Source organism: Sapajus apella, unplaced genomic scaffold (assembly GCF_009761245.1).
Source record: "Sapajus apella isolate SASKATOON/1434 unplaced genomic scaffold, GSC_monkey_1.0 scaffold28, whole genome shotgun sequence".
Classification (NCBI taxonomy): Eukaryota; Metazoa; Chordata; class Mammalia; order Primates; family Cebidae; genus Sapajus; species Sapajus apella.
In genome coordinates this window covers 17885229-17897582 of record NW_022436968.1, presented here as the reverse complement: position 1 = coordinate 17897582, position 12354 = coordinate 17885229, and the positions used below count along the sequence as shown (strand labels likewise).

The following is a 12354-nucleotide window of genomic DNA, read 5'->3' as shown; positions in this document are numbered from 1 at the left end:
TTGAGCACCTACCATGACCCAGGTGCTGAATCAAGTGCCTTACATAGTTATCTTGTTGAATCCCCACATCATTCCTGAGAGATGGGTATCATTATAGCTTGCAAATAAAGAAATTAAGATTTTTGAGATATTGGGTAATTTGTCCAAGATCACACAGCTAGCAAATGGCAGTCAGGAATTAATCCAGGTTTGTCTGAGTCCAGAGTCTTTATCCTTACTCCCTGCCATAACAGGACTAGAAAACAGAAAAGAGTTCATATGATAAATACAAACAACAGCTGGCTCTTTGGAAAAACTAGACAAAGACCTGACAAACTTAATAGAGAAAACAGAGATAAAAGGAAGGAACAAAAAAATTAAAAATGAGAAGAAAGAGAATATAACATTCAATTTACAAAGAATTATTCTTTGTTATTAAGTTTATGAATACTGATATAATGGATTATTTCACAATAAAGCATAAATCAATTGTGTTAATAAAAATGTGACTACTTGAGAATAATAATAAACAGATAAATAACACATAATAATAAATAAACAAATAAATAATAGGCAAATGAGATTGAAACCAGCCCAATTTTTCTCCCACTAGTACAAAGGAATGAAAACTTTACTGATCACTACATATGGTTACAATACAGCACCAGAACCCTCATCCCACCACCAGCTGCCTGTTGACCAACTCCTATATTAATCCCTAACTTTAGTGGGTTAGAGAGATAGATTTGAGATTTGTCTTTCATCTCTCAGCTGATGTTACCTGCAATAAGGCCTTTCTTCCCTAGCAATACTCATTGTTTCAATGATTGGCTTTTTGTGCAGCAAGCAACCAGATCTACTCTGAACCCTTGGTGTTTGGCAACAGTATTAAATCAAACTAAAAATCTTCTGCACAGCAAAGGAAACTACCAACACAGTGAAGAGACAACATGCAGAGTAGAAGAAAATATTTATAAACCATACATCTGATAAGGGGTTGATCCCCAAAATAGATAAGAAACTCATACAACTCAGTGCAACAAACAAACAACTTGACTAGAGAACAAGCAAAGGATTTGAATAAACTTTTTCCAAGAAGACATGTAAATGACCAACAAGTATATGGAAAGGTGCTCACCATCACTAATCATCAGGGACATGCAAATCAAAATCACAATGAAATACCACCTCATACCTGTTAGAATGGCAATTATCAGAAAGTCAAAAAATAGCAAGCATTAGGAAGGATGTGGAGAAAAGGGAATCCTTGTACACCGTTAGTGGGAATGTAAATTAATACAGCCATTATGAAAAACAGTATAGAGTCTCAAAAAGTTAAAAATGAAACTGCTATGTGATCCAGCAATCTCGCTGGTATATATATCTCATTGGGTACATAGCCCAATTGTTCCTCAGAACTCACATGTATGGTTTCTTTTGAATAAACACAGAAATTGGCTCTTCCTGTCTTAAAACTTGAGAAAGTTACATTTGTCTTATCTGAGTTTCTTTCTGAGGAAGCCAACCATCGGGACTCCCAGATAGTGTCAAGGAACTGAAACTCACCAGACCACTGCATCTGGACAATGAGATGCCAAATCCTTCACCTGTGATGATTGCCTATCTGACCACATGCTTTCTGCTGGCCAATTCCTCTTGCTTATCCCTCCCTAATTCCTATTTTCCAACATACAGGTACATTTCTCCCCTGCTGTATAAAACCATAATTTTAGTCAGTTGAGAAGATGGATTTAAAACTGATCTCACATCTCCTTGGCTGCAGCACCCAAATAAAGCCTTCTATCCTTGCAATAATTATTGTCTCCGTGTTTGCTTTCAGCGCATTGGGCAAAGGGATCTAGACCAAACCCCTGGTGCTTCGGTAACATAGCCAAAGGGAATAAAATCAGTAAAATCAGTATGTTGAAGAGATAACTGCACTTTATGTACCCTCAGCACTATCACAATAGACAAGATATGGAATCAACCTAAGTGTTGATTAACCTAAGTGAATCAACCTAATCAACAGATGAATGGATAAAGAAACTATTCAGATTGAAAAAAAAAAAAAAAAAGGAAGGAATGCCTGTGATTTTCAACAACAGGGATGAACCTAGAGAACATTATGTTCAGTAAAATAAGGCAGGCACAGAAAGTCAAATACTGCATTATCTCACATGTGGAATCTAAAAAAGTTGAATTCAGAGAAGCAGAGAGTAGAATGATAGTTCCTGCGGGATGGAGAGAGAGGAAGTGGGAAGATGCTAGTCAATAAACACAAAATTTCAATTAAACAAGAAAACGAAGTTCAAGAGATCTATCGTACATTGTGACTATGGTTAATAACAATGTCTTGTATACTCGATAATCACTAGCAAAGTAGATTTGGAGTGTTCTTGTCACAAAAAATGTGAAATATTTGAGGTAATACATGTATTACCTCAATTTAGCCACTCTACAATATATACGTATTTTAAAATATGTTGTATACATAAATATATACAATTTTTATTTGTCAATTTAATTGATTAATTAGCATGGGATTTAATTTTTTAAGTTTAACTAAAACCATAAAAAAAGAACTGACCATCACATTTTGGGAAGAACAAAAAAACAAGTACATGAGTAATGAAAGAAGACCTCAGTGATAAAAACATACTATAAAGCTTTAGCAATTAAACTGTAAGAAAAACTGTAGCAAAAATCAGAATGCAGTTCCATGGAATGGAATAAATAGCTTAAAAATATACCTGTTGTATAAAGGAATTTGGTATGTAATTAAGATACCATCATAATCAGTGGGAAAAGACTCAGTTAATGAAGCCAGATAAACATGTGGGACTGAGAAGTAAACAAGAACTAGATCCTTCCCTTACACCACACACACACACACACACACCCCATAAAAACCTTTGAAAGTGGGTAAATACATAATCAAAAATTGGGGAATGTTTTCTAGGCATAAATATAATAGAAAATGTCAAAAAAGTAAAAATTCAATAGGTTTGACTACATGAAAACATTAAACTTCTCTATTTCAAAAACAATATAAATAAAATTTAAAAGCAAAAAACAAGCTGGTAAAATACTTTTTTTTTTCAAACTATGTTGGATAATATATCACTCTACATTGTGTATAAGGAGCTCATACACTTCGATAAAACCCCATGCAGGTGGTGGATTTCTGTCAGTTAGGTGCCCAGATCCAACACTTTTCCCCTTTGGAGGAAATCTCATGGTGGACAGGTTATATTCCTGCTTGCTGGCCCATAGGAGGAGACCCTGCCACCTAAACCCAGCCAGTTAGATGCTCCTACCTGAGCCTTTGTGTCTGTGAAGGTGAGACAGAAAGGAAAAGTATCCACTGGGGATTATCCACAGTTTCTGTTGTGGAGTCCAGAGGCCAAGGGAGTCACTGCTTAGTGGCCATGGTGCCAGCCACTACCCAGCATAAATGTGGTAGCTGTGGTGCCTTAATGGGTTGCTCCTGTGGCAGGATGCGGACTGTGCCTTTTCCCCCTTGGCTCCTGCGCAAGCCTCGTTCTCGGTGTTGCCCTCAATTCTGTGAACTACCCAACAACTTTGCAACAAATTCTTTCTCTGTTTAAATTAACTAAAGTTAATTACTAAGTGCCAAGTACCACACCTCTATGGTCATGATATATAAACTGAAAAGTCACAGAAAAAATATACGTTGTTAATATGTGTTGTTAAATGCCCAATCTCACTATATCAGATAAATTATTTCTAGAAAATACAAGCCAAAATTTGGGATTAAAATTAGCATACTTCTTAGTTTAAAATATTTTGAATTAGTAAAGACGTGGTAGGAATACAAATTTATATACTCTTTTTGGAAAGCAGTTTGAGTATGTATGCCAAATACTTTCAAAACGCCCATATCTTTTTGATATATAATTCTTATTCTAGAAATGTATCCTAATAATTATTTATGCAAAGATTTATAAGGATATTCATTTAGCTTTTTTAAAAGTTAAAAGTATAAACAAAGATTTAACAAAATTAAAATGGTTAAACACATATCTACATCCCGCAGAGTCTTTCTTTATGCACTTCTGCTAATCCACTTACTTGATGAGTCAGTCATCTTTACTCCCTTTGTAAAGCACGTGGAGCACTCCTCATTAGCACTTTACCCATGCACTTTCCACTCCAAATTTGTGTGGGAATTTAACAAGAGTGGGATGGGTCTGTGTCCAGCCTATTTATGCTCTTGGTAACTGCTATTGAAATTATAAATGGAAAAAGAAAGACAACAATTGTTTCATGAAATTTAAGTTGTATGATTTGCAAAATTTAGCCAAAATCAAATTGCCAAAAAAAAAGGAAGAAAAGAACATTGCTATTGCAAATCAAAAAGTCCACAGCGGTGATTCTCAAGATTGAGAACTGTTGATTTAACAAAGGTCTATTCTCAATTTTTAATTGTCTCTAAGTTCTTTTTCTATTTCAAAACGAGCAAAAATAAAAACCTAGAAATTACAAAAACATTATTGATACTACTTATGCCAGAAAGCTCAAATTGTCAGTCATAATTAAAGAAACAACCTTGTCCTACACTTTTTTAAAATGGTGAATATATGTATATATATATATATGCTTTAATTTTTTAAAAATGTTTGAGAAAAACATGTGTTTTAAAACATATATATGTATCATATAATTTATTTCACTGTTTCACACTAGTTATTTCACTGTGGACTGCAGGCCCTCAAGCACTATAAGTCCACATACCAAGTGTGAAGACACGTGTTCCCACATGAGTAAAGGCAGTGCTGGAACACAGGGTCAGGTTGGCATTGCTGAGCCATCCCTGGCTTTCCGTCACACCAGGAAGATGGCCACAAAGCCAAGGAGCCAGTGGCAGGGATGCAGGGCTGGCATCTCCAACAGGAGAAGGTTTTTGCCTCATGCTTCTCTCTCCTTAGCAAGAGAAAAATCTTTTCCAAAAGCCCCTATTAGACTTCGCTTTATGTCTCACTGGCAGAATTGTGTCATTTGCTAACCCCTAATCTACTTGCAGACCAAGAAGAATGGGATCATCATGATTGGCTGGGAATGAATCATGAGCAGCCAAGTCTCAGGGCTTCAGTTGGTCCAGTTTTCTCCTCCTAAGCTGGGAGGATTCCCATTCTCACTGAACAAGTTGTTTCCACGCATCTGAACAAAATCAGGGTCATTTTAGCTAGGACATAGAGAACTTCTGTGTAGGAGATGACAGCGGTAACCACTGCATCTGATTTAAACCAGCTGCTGGCCTGAGCACACACCTTAAGAGAATACATCCACACCCAATTGTTAAAATCATTCTAAAAAGGAGACTACAATATTGTATTTATGGTATACAACTAATTTAAATATATATACACATGTATGTTTACATTACACTTATACTTTTTAAAACTGGAAGAGAATATATAAAACATTACTGTTGTGTTGGTTTTATGAGTTGGTTTTAATTTTCTAATAGCTTTTTATATTTTCTCATTTTTTTCTAATGGATACATAATCACTTTAATAAACTGAAAAAAACATTATTTTTAATGATTTTGTGTAATAATATATTCATATCTCCCAATTGTATGGCAGTTTTATACACATTATTTCACTTTTTACCTATAAAATTGGGGTAAGAATAATACTTCATAGGAAAAATGCAATAGCACATGTAAAATGCCAGGGATAGTGCCTGGTAGATAATGGAAACTCATTAAATACATACTATTGCTATTATTTCACATTAACTCTCTGACAGAGGTAGAAGGGAATTACTGCCCTTCTTTTATATTAGACAACCAAGGCCAAGAGAAGTTCAGTGATTTGCCCAAGATCGTGCCACTTGCCAAGACCAGTGTTCCTTTCAATTACACTATCAATGTTTCAATGTTCTTCATCCATGGTGCAGATGATTTTAAAAAGTTGTATTCCTAATTTCCTGTCTAAAACTGGGATTTTGTTAAAATAAAATTTTTTCATTTTAAAAATCACAATACAATATATTTCTTTTTGGTTGTTGAAATATAATTTACATACCATAAACTTCACCCTTTTAAAGTATACCATTCAGTGACTTTTTAGTGTATTCATGAGGATGCACAACTATCACTATTACCCAATTTTAGAACATTTTCATCACTCCAAAAGGAAACCCCATATCTCTCAGCAGTAACTCCTGATCTCCTCTCCCTGGAGTCCCTGGCAATCACTAATTTGTTTTCTGTTTCTGTGTTTTACCTATTCTAGACATTTCCTATAAATTGAGTCATACAATATATGGCTCTCTGTGACTGTGCTCTTATTTAGTATGAAGTTTTAAAACCTCATTCATGTTGTAGCATGTATCCATATGTCATTCCTTTTTATGGCTAAATAATATTCCATTTATGGATATATCACATGTTATTTAGCTATTCATCAATTATATGCTAAATTTATAGGCACAGCAATTTGAGAGTTAATAAACAAACCAGTATATGAATTAGCAAAATGCAGTAAACCAGTAAAATAACTAAATGAAATGACAAGTAATCAAAAAACAAATCAGTAAAATTCAGCTTGTCTATTCCATCCACGACTTTTTAACTTTTTATTTGTACCAGCACTGGAAAACTCTAAACACTGTTCACCTTAAATAATAAAATATCAGCCATACTTCTATTAAAAATTAAATATACATTTTTCACCTTACCCTGGAATGATTTTTTTGTTTGCTTTCTGTTAACTTACCAGAGGCCAAAATATTCTAATTATTTCCAGAATCTCCTGTGCTTCGACTCATCTGCAAGTCTTTTGGCCTAGAGTCTCTCAACTATAAACTATAAAATATGTGCATGTCTGATACAGATACAGTGTTTATGGGAAGCCTGGTTTTCCCTTCCCTGAGGCTCTGAGATCTATGCTTACTTTTTTCTGTATATGTTTAAATAGATGACCACTGGGGTCCTGTCCAACTCCAGGAGCCTAAGATTCTAGTTTTTTGGTTGTTTGTAGTCATCACCACCCTCATTCTAATTCTATTCAAGTAATTTAGATGGGACTTAACTTCTTGAGGTTCTGGTGGCAGGAGGAAACGGAACAAAAGGACAGTGATATCAGATGTATCCTATTATAGCAACCCCAAAGATTTATATAGCACTTCATAATTTACAAAGCACACTCCCCATGCTGTTTCTCATACAGTTTCCTATGTAGCCCCTTGAGTATGTCAGGCTTTTTATCAAGCAGAAAATGAAATTTGTGAACTGGTTCAAGTTCACAGACAAATAGCAGATCTGGGGCTCCTGCTTCTCAAAGCCTGTCCATTGCCTTGTCTCACCAAGCACCCACCTCCAATGGCACTGGGGCTGTGAAGAATTAGCAGCTGAAAGGCAAACATTGATGACCAGCATGCGTTTATGGTGTTCACAAGGGTGACTTCACTGTCATGCTTGTGCCAAATGGGAATAAAGGGAAGGGGCTCACAGAAGTAAAGCAACAGTCAGAGGAGCAAGCAAAACAATGTCCAAGTGCAGTCAAGGTCAATGCCTCCTGGACTATGTGAAAAAGAATACTCCGTACTACAAGCACCTCATTTACCAAAAGCTTCCAAGAGATGAGAGCTTTCAAATTGCTTATGGAAAGTCATTTAGAGTTGGCACTATCCATCCAATTTGAAACTTTTCCACCAGAACATTGATTGGTGACATAGTGGTCTTCACCGTGAGCTTCTACAAATGTATGTTAAGTTGCTATTAAGGATCTGTGGACAGAGAAGGCACACCACCACAGGTAAGCCATGTGTAAAACAAGCAAACTTTCTTGCTCACATTTCAATCTATTTCAACATTCATCAGGTCCGTCAAAATTTCTACCAGACTCCAAGACCTACATTTTGCCCTCACTTTTACTAACATCAACCATTCCTTTATATACATCAGCTATGCATACACCAGGTGTTTGCATATAATACTTCATGGCAACCCATCTGTGAAGGAGGCGTTATTATCCCCATTTTACAGATAGACAAACTGGGCTCAGAAACAGATAATTTGCCCAAGCTACTTTGTGGGTAGAGCTGTCATTTAAATTCAGGTCTCTGTTGTTCCAAACCTATTTTCTTTCTACTAAATTGCAATGCCTCTGTTCTAACTTTTAGTATTTCAAGCAAAACCCTGAAATTCTAAAATAAATAACTAAATAAAATTTTTCAAAATTAAAAGCTTTTGCTCTTCAGAAAAAAACCTGTTTAAAAAGGCAAGCCAGATTGCAATAATAGATATGCAGTTTAAATACATAAAACATTTTGAAGAAGTTTTTATTAGTATAAACTTGTAAGCATTCGAATTTCTACATATACTTATATGTACTATAAAGTAAATGAATGAATAATGAAGCTGTCTTGATAAGCACAGTTGCAACAGACATTAACTCCTGTCTCCAACAGATTGCTGTATTTTGTTCAGTTTGCATAGAATTGAGACTATCATAATTCACATATATTAACAGATACCAATGGTAATTGTCTTTTAACAGCAGTTTGTGATGTCAAGCCATACCTCGGTAAAACAGATGACAAAAAAAAAAAAAGCTTTATTCTGTCTACACTAAAAACCTAGTTCACCTGCTTGCACAAGTTGACATGTTAATTATCCACAGTGTGTTAAAAATGGGTATGTGTCACATTTTAGTGTGCATGTTGTGTTTTTTAACTTTTAAGTTTGGGGTACATGTGCAGGTTTGTTACATAGGTAAACCCATGTCATAAGAGTTTGTTGTACAGATTATTTCATTACCCAGGTATTAGGCCTAGTGTATAGAGTTATTTTTTCTGCTTCTAACCTCCTCCCACCCTCCACCCTCAAGTAGGCCCCAGTGCCTCTTGTTTCCTCTTTGTGTCCATGAGTTCTCAGTCACTTAGTTTCCACTTATAAGTGAGAAAATACAGTATTTCGTTTTATGTTCCCTGTGTTAGCTTGCTAAGGATAATGGCCTCCAGCTCCATCCATGTTCCCACAAAAGAAGGATCTCATTCTTTCTTATGGCTGCATAATATTGCATGATGTATACATATCACATTCTTCATCCAATCTGTCATTGATGGGCATTTAGTTTGATTCCATGTCTTTGCTATTATAAATAGTGCTGCAATGAACATTTTTATGCATGTGTCTTTATGGTAAAATGATTTACATTGCTCTAGATATAAACACAGCAATGGGATTGCTACGTTGAATGGTAGTTCTCCTTCTAGCTCTTTCAGGAACTGCCACACTGCTTTTCCCACAATGGCTGAACTAATTTATACTCCCACCAATTGTGTATAAGTGTTCCCTTTTCTCTGCAACTTCACCAGCATCTGTTATTTTTTGACTTTTTAATAATAGTCATTCTGACTGCTGTGAGATGGTATCTCATTATGGTTGTGATATGCATTTATCTAATAATCAGTAATATTGAGCTTTTAAAAATATGAATGCTTCACGAATTCCATGTCATTCTTGCAAAGGGGACATTCTAATCTTCTCTGTATTATTCCAATTTTAGTATATGTGCTGCTGAAGCAAGCACACATGTGTTTCTTATAATTTTAGTAGCCATTTAAAATGTATTTAGTATTTTAAATGAATTCTTCCCAAATTGATCTCTAAATTCAATGCAATCTCAATCAAAATCCTGCAGGTTTCTTTGAAGAAATTGAAAAGCAGGTGCTAAAATGTATACGGAAATGCAAAGCACCTAGAATAGCCAAAACAATTAGAAAAAGAATAATAAGGTTAAAGGATTTATTACTCTACTTGATTCTGAAACTTACAAGAAAGCTACTATAATCAAGACAGTGTCGCACTGAGGCAAGGATAGACCTATAGATTCATGGAACAGAATAGAGTCCAGAAATAAAACCAAAGTTATATGGTTAATTTTTGACAAAGACATGAACATAGCTAAATGGGAAAATCAGCAAAATAGTGCTGCAACAACTAAATATCTGTAGGGGGTAAAATTAAGCTTACAACATATTTTAAAAACTAACACAAAATACCCCATAGACCTAAACAGTAAGAGCAAACACTATTACATTTCTGAAAGAAAACATAAGAGGAAATGTTTGTGACACCAGTTAGGAAAGGTATTTTTAAACAGGACACAAAAAGCACAGCTCATAAGAAAAAATATTTATAAGCTTTTTCAAAATTAAAAGCTTTTGCTCTTCAGAAAAAAAAAAACTGTTAAAAAAGGCAAGCCAGACTGAAATAATAGATATGCAAAACTTATCCACATATCTCACAAAAAGTCTTGCATCCAGAATATATAAAAGATTGTTACCACTTAAGAAGGCAAGAGCCCAATAAAACGGGGAAAAGATTTGAAGAGACTCTTTACAAAAGAAGTTATACAAACTCCAATAAGCACGTAAAAAGATGTTCTACATCACAAATTCTGAGGGAAATGCCAATTAAAATCATAATGAGCTACTTATACACACTTGACAATATCAAGGATCGGTGAAGAGGTAGGGCAACTGGAACTCTCATACAATGATTGTGTCAAAGTATAAAATGGTACTACTTCTTATATAGCTAAACATATACAAGCCATGTGACCTAGCAATCTTTATGCTAGATATTTACCCAAGAGAAATAAAAATATGTCCACGCAAAACTTTTACATAAATGTTTATAGCAGCATTATTTGTAATCATCAAAACTAGAAGCAACCCAAGTGTCCCTTACTAGTGAATGGATAAACAAATCGTGAAGTGTCCAACGGAGTATTACTCAGCACTAAAAGGAACAAAATATTAGTACACTCAACAACATAGGTAAATCTCAAAAATATTATGCTAGCTGAAAAAAGTTAAACACAAAGGGCTTACATACTATGATTCTATGTGAAATTCTAGGAAAGGCAAAACCATAGCAACAAAAAGCAGATTCGTAGTTGGTTAGCCGGGGCCAAGAGTTGGGGAACAGATTAACTGTGGGGGCACAAGGGAACTTCTAGGGTGATGGAAATGTTCTAATTTGATCATGGCAATGGTTATGCAGCTATATACAATTACCAAAATACATTAAACTATTCACTTAGAATTTTATCTTATGTAAAGTATATCTCAATAAAACTATGGGGAATAGATTTTTTGAACATACTAGGGATTTTTTTTTTCTTTTTAAGGGGTTTCTTTTGGAGAAAAAAAATGTACCTAGAATAAGAACAGAAGTATGTTCCCTCTGAGAAAGAATCCTTAGAAAATAGAAATTAAGCCAAAATATATAACATTACCTATGTCTTTTAAAACTTTTCTTGTCCCTCTAATTTCCATCTTAAGAAAAATTAGAAATAAATCAATTACACTTTAAATACATTTGGCAGATTTGAATATGTGCAGGACTGCTGAATATTAAATAGGTTCCCAGGGAAATTCTTTGTAACAGAATACCTTTCCATTTGACAATAACCCTTAAGGTATTTAAAGACAAGTGAGAAACAGACTGTTTTGGTTTGTTGGGGTTTTTTTTTGTTTGTTTCATTGCTTAGCTATTTCATCATGCTTTCCTACCTCCAGAAAGCATATTTATGACTCATCAGTCAACACCCAGTGTCAGATAATTAGCTATTAACATACTTCACCTATACTGTGATGAAAATGATATCACAACTTGCAAGAGATCCCCTTGAAGATGAAACTGAAAGAAATGGTGGCCACATGTTGTTTCAAACCTGTATTCATTACCCCTCCTGACTGCATGTCATACAAAAGGGGCCAAACAGATGTGTAAAAATAGCTGTTTAACAGGGGGAAAATACTGTAAAATTGTTTATGGCAGGACAGCGGGTTCTTATAGGCAAAGTAAATTACAAATAGATTTCTCAATTACTTTTTAAAGCCTAGTATTTGATTCTTATATAACAGTCAAAAATCAATTTTGCATGGAATTTATGTGAATGCCTCATTATTAATAAAACAGCGGTTGGCGGCTGCTACTTCCTCCTCACAACGGCAGCATGCAGTGGGGAAGCGTTCCCGTGCCAGGCTATGCAATTCTTATCTTTTTATCCTCTGGTTCAGCATCATAAAATAGAAGAGGAAGAGATGAATGCTAAGTAAATTTTAGGCGTGGGCTTCTGACAGCATCTATTTCATTGGGGCGTGTGGGTGCCCTGAGAGTACTTGGTGATGGGTGCTGAGAGAAGCCCTCACCCCACTCCCTGCTCATATTGTACCCTGAAGGTCTTTTTCTAAAAACTAAACTTATAATTAAGCAAATAGCTCTAGTTGTTGAAAAAGTCATTGAGCTCTATCTCTCGCCCTATCCCTAGCATATCCCACCTCAGTGCTAGAGTTCACTGCTGACCCTATGAATCGATTCAAAAGGA

At 35.2% G+C, this 12354-nt stretch overlaps 1 non-coding gene across 1 annotated transcript; it reads right to left on the bottom strand.

Moving 5' to 3' along the window:
• Positions 1 to 9440: 9440 nt before the first annotated feature.
• Positions 9441 to 9546, bottom strand: LOC116561263. Its single transcript, XR_004273357.1, has one exon. It is a non-coding gene; the product is annotated as a U6 spliceosomal RNA (small nuclear RNA).
• Positions 9547 to 12354: the final 2808 nt, after the last annotated feature.